The sequence below is a fragment of the Trachinotus anak genome, unplaced genomic scaffold (genome assembly GCF_046630095.1).
Source record: "Trachinotus anak isolate AG129_WGS33_773 ecotype Australia unplaced genomic scaffold, CSIRO_AGI_Tana_v1 ptg000015l, whole genome shotgun sequence".
Taxonomy (NCBI): Eukaryota; Metazoa; Chordata; class Actinopteri; order Carangiformes; family Carangidae; genus Trachinotus; species Trachinotus anak.
The window spans coordinates 27,870-36,887 of record NW_027273866.1 but is presented as its reverse complement, the minus strand read 5'-3'; the positions used below and the strand labels follow the sequence as shown (position 1 = coordinate 36,887).

The following is a 9,018-nucleotide window of genomic DNA, read 5'->3' as shown; positions in this document are numbered from 1 at the left end:
AGAAGCCCCTGCTCATAAACACAGAGACCACGTGGTGTGAGTACACTCTCCTCAGCGTTGCTCTTTTGAAACTAACAAGGTACAATTACTGTATTTACAACGAAAGGAAATGGTCATGCTGTTACAAAAATCATAAACAGGGTCGGGTAAGGAAAACTAGTCTCTTTTTTTCCAGCCAATATTCATTTAAACAGAGCCCCCCACTTTTTATTATAGTATATTAGTATAAAACTAACTTCAAGTACCCACATATCGGTGCTTTAGTGTCATTTCTTGTTTGTTAAGGTGACGTTAGTTTACGCAGAATATAGCAGAAGAAAATGAAGTATAAATGAAATAGGTTACAATGAGCCTCATAGGGCAGAAAACCCTAACATTTGCTGACAAAAAAGTCAACGGTATGTCTGTACCTGACTGGGCTAAATACCAGTCATCAAAAGGCTTCCTTTGCCTTTATTTGATAAGCCTCCCCCTCTCTATCAGATACAGATTGATGTCTCATTTGCTCTGATGGCTACTGATCTTGTCTTGCATTATCAAAGTTCACCACTGACAGTTCTTATAATGTCATGTTTTGACAGCAGCACCATGTCATTCTGTCAAAGTGACAACACTAACTATCCTTGGCGGGATTCACAGCCCCTCCAAATGCACACCCTAATCAAGCAATTTCCCCAATTCCAGTCCTATCAAATTGCTCTTTAGCTGTTGAACTGGGGAGTTTTGTTGTCCTTTTCTAATGCTAATCTACCCTATTCAGTATCTCTCTATGAGGCTATTTGTTGTGAAATAAATCCCCTTGTTTGCCTCCTGCATGTATAATTGATATTGTTGCCAGGCTTTTTGTTTGTGCTGTGGAGAGCTGAAAGGCAGTACTTTGGAGGTGAAGAAGAAAATGAGATTTGCAACATTGCTGTTCCAGCTGAGTTCAGCAGAGGTTGCTGACAGTGATCGACCTTTGTTGTCATACCCTGCATTCGTGATTATTTTCAGCAGATTATGGTTCACGATATAGAAAACGTTGATAACCACTGCCTAATATGCTTGTGTTGCTTTTCCTTACTTTGTATGTCAGCCAGAAAACTCATCACTCATGATGTAGTGGCACCATGTATGAGACTGCATCAAAAGTAAAGATACGTCAGCTGTGGTGAAACCCCTGGACTCAACTTGTGACTTAATACAGGTTGGTGAGCATGATGTCAGTCACTTTGCACAGACAAATGCATCACAAACCTACAGGGCTCACAAATTTATGTGTGTTCTTATCTATATATCTCTCAAACAAAATTCATTTTAACTCTAAAGTGAATTATCTACAGTCTTCCAATTTAGAAAAAAACTTATATAGCCCAAATGGTGCAAAATAAAAATAGTTTTGATGATAGAGGAGGTATAGTCTTTCAAAGTGTTTATCAGTAAAAACAAAAAGTGCCATGCATACATTTTTCAAATCTGGCTACATGAATGACTGCACTGAAAATATTATTTTTCCTATTTGTAGTTTTAGACAGTGTTTCTGCACTGTTTCTCCCTGCTGCTTCTCTGAAGTCACACAATGTGTATGGCCATTGATATGCCCTAACAGAGGTCACAATTTGCATGAGAATTAGCAGCTAGTAAATTAAATTGATATTCAGTGCACATCTCCGTTGAATCCTTCAGACCTTTGTTCCCCTGCCTGGCAGAGCCCATGTTCAGCCCCTAGCTAGTCAGAAACATCTGTGCAGTTAATAATTTGATAAACAGCTTACACAAATGCTAAATTATCTTCTCCACCCCCTCCCTTTTTCTTCCTCCCCTTGTGTGAGACTTGGAACAGTTGGCGCACCTCTCTGTGGTGTTGGGTTTATCTGTCTTTTGTGGCTGCTCTTCCACAACTCTGGTTTTCATGGCTCTCCCTTCACTCCTTTCACTATCACTTAGATACTGAAGCAGTGTTTTGGGTTAATGCAAATCCTCAATTCTCATCTGTGAAGAAAAAAAGCTATAGGAGTTGCCTATTGTGGCAAGTTTAAAATGAACTTAGTCTGAACATTTGTTATTCATTCATAGTTCAGTCTGAATAGCATTTACAGAAATGTTGAAGAAGAACTGTGACATTTATCAACACATTTTAACATTTACAATGCCATTGTGCTTCCATTCAGTTAAAGCCTATTGTTTGCCTAGAACTCAGGTGACTCCCTGTGAAATTGCAAATTAAGGTCTGACATATTTTTTTCCAGAGTGCATTCTACATCAGAGTGCAAAAGCTTTCAAGTTCCATGTGTTAATTCAATGGTCACTTGTTTCTATAATTGGCTGATACCACTAGCGAAAGAGATTTGACCGGGCTTTTATAATCGTTTCAAAAGGGAGGCACTTGTAGTTGGCACAGGTATAGTTTGATTTTGACAAAGTTATATTAAAAAGATTAGATGTGTCCAGATGATGATATTAGTAGCATCTGTTCGAAACCAGGACTGATTAAAATTTAAACAGGATGCAAAATGTCACAGTTTAATCTTTATATGTTTGTGTGTGGGCACACATGTGCCTGCATGCCTGCATACCGTTTATTTGTGTGCCCATGTTTTGCGAGTACGTTTTTGTCTGTGAGAGGACAGCAATTAGTTAAGTGCTATCAAGTGAATGAAAAGCTGCAACAAATCCCCTTTATAATTTCATGGAAAAGAAAGCTGAAAAAATAAAATGGGATGGAGGGGAGCTAGTTTCCAATGCTTGCCTTTTCAGTTGTGACTTAAGAAGAAATTGAACGCCAAGAGGCTGTGCTAAACTGTGTAAAAACACATTGTGTAAAGTTTTTGGTTTTTTTTTTTTTCAGATGTAGAGTTGATTCTTATTTTTTCCTGTAGATGTTGTCTCTTGTACCACTAAAGATAAGTGAGGAGATCAGATTCACCATGATGCTGCACTTGTTGGTTATTTGAATAAACATCAGGGCAGTCTCGAGTGCTGTCTGAGAGCACAATGCTTCAGTGTGGTTTTAACAAAGAGTCCCAGGTCTAATGACAGTGGCCTGTTGTTAGTGCACGCACGTCTTGTGATGTCGCACTTTGCATTCAACATTTTCTTTCTTTCTTTCTTTCTTTCTTTTTTTTTTTTTAATTCTCTCTGTTGGGGCATCTGCAGGTGATTTCATCCAGACTCTTTCCAATCATTTTCACAAGCTCATGGTCCACTGGCAGATCCTGTCAGTGTGTGAGAGAGACAGTAAGGAGAGGATCATCTCTCAGTTTGACAAGAGTCTGTGGAGTCTGGAGTTTGACTGACAGCTGATAGCAGGGGTGGTGTGGTACACAGCGGCGAATAAGGGCAGCGTATGTGGTTGTCAGATGATGAGATTCATGTGGGCTGGGCTGTTTTGGGTCAGATGTCTGACAGCCAGGGCTTGATGTTTGCTCCTGTAGTGGGCCTGGTTGGTTACACTGATCCCTGGTCTTGTTAAGACTTTGTTTATTCAGCTCCATCTTTACCAGCTCAGGCTCAGCGGTGGTGAACTGGCTATCGTGCAGCAGGTGACTTGCACTGAGGTGAGCCTATTACTAATGCTGAACTAGTGGGTAGTTTGTGTGGTCTTTGGTCTTGTCTCATTGTGCGTCAGTATCCTGTGTGTTGTATATGCAGGTTTACATGTGTTACAGCAAAATCACACATATAATGTATTAGCTGTGGGTCATATTTACTCTGCACCTTGAAGCATCATTGTAAAAAAAACTGTAAAACTGCAATAATGGCAATGTTAATCTGCAATTTTTACATTGTCTCTTCATTTCAGAAAAGTATGCCGCCAACAGATGGCCAAAGGGCCAATCTAGTCCTGGATGGCCCATTTGACCTAATCCTCCAGGAGAGGCCCACAGGGCACATGTCACATCCACATTAAGACATTAGGGGATGCTTTATTTGTTTGCGTGAGGGGCATCCTCTCCTGTCTCTTCCATGGGTCACACTCGGTTGACACTTTCACTGGATGTCATTGCGCTTATGTGGGTTTCGTCTTCCAGGTCAAATTATCCTTCAATTTGTACTGAAATTGGGAATAGCAGAGGCAAGGATCAGCTCGGGCCCTGGCCCTCTCCTCTGTATTAAGCCATCACAGTGTTGTAAAGCAAGCTCATATAATGAACCCTGTCACCGCCACCACTGCACCAATATCCCCACAACACAGCGTGCATATTGATTGCAGATTGTGAGTGCGAGAACATGTGTGCATGCATGTGTGTATGTAATGTATGTGTGCACGCTCGCGCAAGCTCACCTTTTTCTAGCAAGGAGCAAGGGAATCGTGTTACTCTCTGACTGATTAGAAAGCTCATGCATAGGAAATCACGACAGAGACACTGCTCCCCATCTGCCCGCAGTGCAGGTGAAAACAATTTACACATCGGCAGGCTAATGGATACATTCATAGGGAGCACAGGCAGAGGGAGAGAGGGATTGAGGGGGAGAGGGAGAGAAAAACGGAGAGAGAAAAAGAGAGGGGTTGTAATGGGCCCAGGCCAATGCAGGCCAGTGGCCCTGCTCATGCAGCCAAGCCAGATAGCAGCGTATCAGATAACACATAATCACCAGGGTCAGGGACTAATGAATACGGTCGTGGCCCACCAGAGCAGGCTTTTGCCCGCGCTAAAGACACTTGTAAACAATTCGGCTGGGTGAAACATGGCAATAATATGTTGATTCAGCAGGTAATGAGGTTCTCCCTGAATCCATACCCCCAGCTAACCCCTCTCCCAGGTGGGCCACTGAAGAGCAGCAAGCCAGGTTGGTGAGCACACACCTCTGCCGATGACCTTTCCATGGCAGTAAGGACACGAGGCAGTCTGAAGAGGACTATTCTCGTATTGCACAAGGCGCTGAGTGTCAGAACTTTCATTCGCAGCAAGCAAATGAACAGGCAGGCGCTGCATGCTAATGAGCGGCAGGCTATTTTCCACCTTTTTTATCTGCACATTATGCTCTTGACTTTGGAGAAGGTGGGAATTAGGTTGGACCTCAGTGTCAGCCTGCCTGATGGCTCCGCTCAGGAAAAACTGGTAATTGAAGCCGATGGCTGCCGCGGAGGAGGTCTGAATTTGGAAATAAACAGTTTCAAGCACTGCACGTCATTTCTATAGAGATGACAGGGGGAATGGAAATGAGCTGTCTGGATCTAATGTGCTTTCGCAGCAGGGAAAAAAGGGGGCCATCTTTCAGATAACAATTCCACTCATTAGGACTTCAGTGCCACCGTAATGATGAGAGACCAAGTTGCTAAATTCAGAGAGGACAATTAGGAAATGTTGGCACCCAGACAAACCAAGTAAACAAGGACACATGGCTCAGATTTCCACATATATTGTGCCTTGACATTGTGGGATGCATCTGATAGCTTTCAAGGGTAGTTAAAAAAAGAAAAGCAATAAATGGCCTCCTACTGGGTAATTCTTGTCACAATGGCAACTTCATTATTATTGCTTGTTTATTAGCATAATGGGAAATAGACCAATTAATTCCCTTCTCATTGGTAAAGCAAGTTGTTTGTGTTGTGTTTGATTCTATGCACATTAAAGGGGAATGCCACAGATTAAAAGCATGTTTTTCTTGCCTTGTAGTTTGTTTTCAAAACTAGATTGTGCTCTTATAAAAGAAAGCATCTGGATGTGCAGTAGAATAAACATTGTGTTTGCAATTTCAACTTAAAATTTCTATCTCTGTCCCCCATTTAGTCACAGTTTACAATTTGGGTTTTGAGGTTTTTGCCCTTTTGAAAAAAATTCTTGAAGTAACATTTTCCTTGATCACTTCACCATGTAATCAAGGATATTTGTGCACTATCTGTGCATACTTGGTGCCAGTTTTAACACCCCAGTTACATTTGACCTTTGTTACATAACATTATATGAAATGACTGCAGTTTCTCAAGTATTGTGACAATACCAGATGCTTAACTGTGAAGAAGCTGTTGTTGGAGCAACACTTGCTAGTGCAACAATAAACAGACTGCATGAGACGTTGGTTTCTTGTAAGCTCATTTTCTCTAGTACTCTCCTTTGCAATTTTGGCAGATGTGGCCTCTTCACCTTCCTCTCGCGAGGCCCCAATCCACTGTACCCCCTGTGGCTACCACCAACTTCTCTGCAATACACAAGTGTAGCGCTGGCATGTGTGTGTCCACTGCATCTCTCTCTTAGGAGCCACCGCCCTCTCCCTATTTTAATTTCCAAAGGATTATCAACAACAATGCATTTCCTCAACAGTTGTACAAAGTTCCTACGCTCCCCTCCTACACCGACTCTTCTCCTGATTCGCCGAACAAAGCCTTGAACCTCAAAATGTAACTTGTGGACATTTCAAGCAGGACTCCATGAGCTGAATGACGGTTTGCTCATTAAAATCTTTCAACATGGCCGCTGGATTGATCTCTCGCACTGCGTTAGGGTAAAGAATTTGTTTACATGCTTTCAAATGACAACAGCAGTTAATCTCAGACGCTTTTTAATGTGGCATCAATGTGGCCTGAAAAAAAAAAAAATGCAACCTTCCATGGACGCGGCAAGCAACCTTGATGTAGCGGGCGAGACCACAGGGGTTTCTGAGACTCCGATAGCCTTCATGCTCATGAATAAAACAGGGGGTTTAGGGGGCTTCCTGTGCAGCTAATTCACAGTGCTGAGCTTCCAATCTGTTTTTATGGTACTTGGGCGGAACAATTTCTCTTCCCCTGCTTCAGGGCTGCGTACAGCACGGAGAGCGGATTCTCGGGAGCTCGTACAGGGATAGTAATTTGCCATAATCAGTCATTGTGCACTGGTGAGTTCAGCGCAAGCTGAGACACATGATACATTGTGGTGTTTCTTCAATTTTATGCAAATAAACAAAGCAGTACAGCTTCTGAAATTGCCCCTCATTTCTAACATGAAAATGTCAGTAACTGCCAACACAACTTTCATGTAGCTGTTAGGTATAAAAGATTTATGTACAAGCTAAGCTCCAGTGTTCTTTAATATGAGCTTTCTATTTACAATTTGAAGAACTTGTATTTTTTTAATAGCAAATGACGGATTACACAGCAATATGCCTTTAAACTGAACCTCTTGCGAAAATACTAGGCAACACATTGCCATCACTCACTGCAATTAGTAATGAGGAACGCGGTTCTCTTCCTCGTGAGTCCTGTTTGCAGACTCATTACCAGGCCCTGCTGGTTTCTCCAGCACTGAGAGGAAGTTAAACAAAGCGCCACTCACACGCAGCCCCTCCGTGACGACAACAGGCTCCAGACCCATCGCCAAACGCTGAGAAGTGAAGGGCCTGCGAAAACAAACCACTACGACACCCTTCACTCTTTCTTCTACTCAACCGCACCCTGTCATCATCCGAGCCAATCACTAGTGCCTCAAGCTACGTTAAGAACTGAGAAAACAAACCTCCAGGCAATAAAACCCCAAACCTCCATCTCAATTCTACCATACAGCTCATCAGATCACAGGTTATAAAGTGAAACCATCTGTATCTTTACTTAATTATGATTTAAAATCAAAATTGTTATAACAAAAAATAAATGTGATTTTTAATTATACACATAATTAACATATGGACAAGTGCACATAGATATGCAGGAGAGCTGGCAAACACAGAGGCAGATGTACATATTGATATACTCTGTGTGCACACACACACAAACACACACATACATACAGTATAAACACACAAGAGGCAGAGGGGACCTAATTAAATGCAGACAGTGACTGTGTGGACTGGCGTACAGTGGAGCTGGGCCCCAAGCCGCTACAGCAACAGTTCATCTCGGCCAATTAGATGTGGCATCAAAGCCAGGGCAGCCATAAAGTGGTAGGTTCACAGGCGTCATTGTGACATTGTGGTCAGCAATCAGCAACATCCCCTGCTGGGATCTGGCGCCGTCGAAACCATACAGAGAGTCACCTGACAACCGCCAGTGCAGCAGAGGCCTGCCTGCCTGCTGTGTGATCTTCTCCTAATGTGTATGTGACTGAACCACAGGCCTGTGGGATGGAAGTCATGTGATGTTTAAAAAATATATATCTGAGCCCCCAGCGACTTTCCTGTTTATTCATCCTCTTTCAATCAGAGTATATGTGTGTTGGATCCTCGCAGTACCTAAGTGTGATGCAACCGGACTAATGATAAAAAGTAACTACTTTTGCACAAGTAATTCATAATACAAAACAGTTGAATCCCACCAGGTTGGCTCCTTGCGTTACCTTCTGTTTGCCATGGTCATGAGCAAGACACCCAGTGATTACCTTCCTGCCACGAAGCTTGACTTTCACATTTTCTGATTCAACAGTCCTAATTTGCATGGTTAATTTTCCCTTTGACTTCAGTGAGAAAATTGGCTCAGAAAATTACAAAGAGTTCAATTTTTTTTCCACCATTGCATTTTTATGCAGCTGTATATTCTGCTGTCCTATAATTGAAGATGAACATTTCATATAAGCAATGAAACAAGGATGCCTAGTGTCATTTCCACCATAAAATGAAATGCATTAGCAAAGATCTCACTTATTCTCCAGTTCTTATATCACAGTAGTCAGTCTTATCCAGTGTATATAGAGGTGATCCTATAAGAGCTGTAAAGAGCCAGGAGAATGAGAGCAGAGGGAGTGTAGTTAAGAGCAAGTCCAATGTTTAGCCTGTTGATGGGAACAGGTGCAGTGAGTCTCCTGGTCCTATCTGAGACTGAGCAGCAGCAGTCGGTCCGTTTGTCTCTTCAGTCCTAAAGCCGTGAGTGAGGCGGGAGTCAGCCCAGGATGGGTTTCCCAGGATTAGGAGGGGGTCAGGGCTGGAGTGCTGCCACTCTCCCTCTCAGCAGCCGAGCCACAGCTCCCTCATTATACCTGAGGAGTCAAAACATTACCCATGGTGCACTCGGGCCTCTGGGACAGGCCCATCCCTTGCACCATGCAGGGCTGGGTGGATTCACTTCCACTGCAATGAAGGAGAATATGCATATTTTTTTGTGTAATCATCATTAACACATCGTGAGAT

General features: G+C 42.6%; 1 long non-coding RNA gene across 1 annotated transcript; it reads left to right on the top strand.

Annotated features, from left to right (window-relative positions):
* The first annotated feature begins 4 nt into the window (after positions 1-4).
* LOC139632922 (uncharacterized) lies at positions 5-6,046 on the top strand. The gene is made up of 3 exons (XR_011693643.1): positions 5-146; positions 1,076-1,186; positions 4,728-6,046. It is a non-coding gene; the product is annotated as an uncharacterized lncRNA (long non-coding RNA).
* The last annotated feature ends 2,972 nt before the right edge of the window (positions 6,047-9,018 follow it).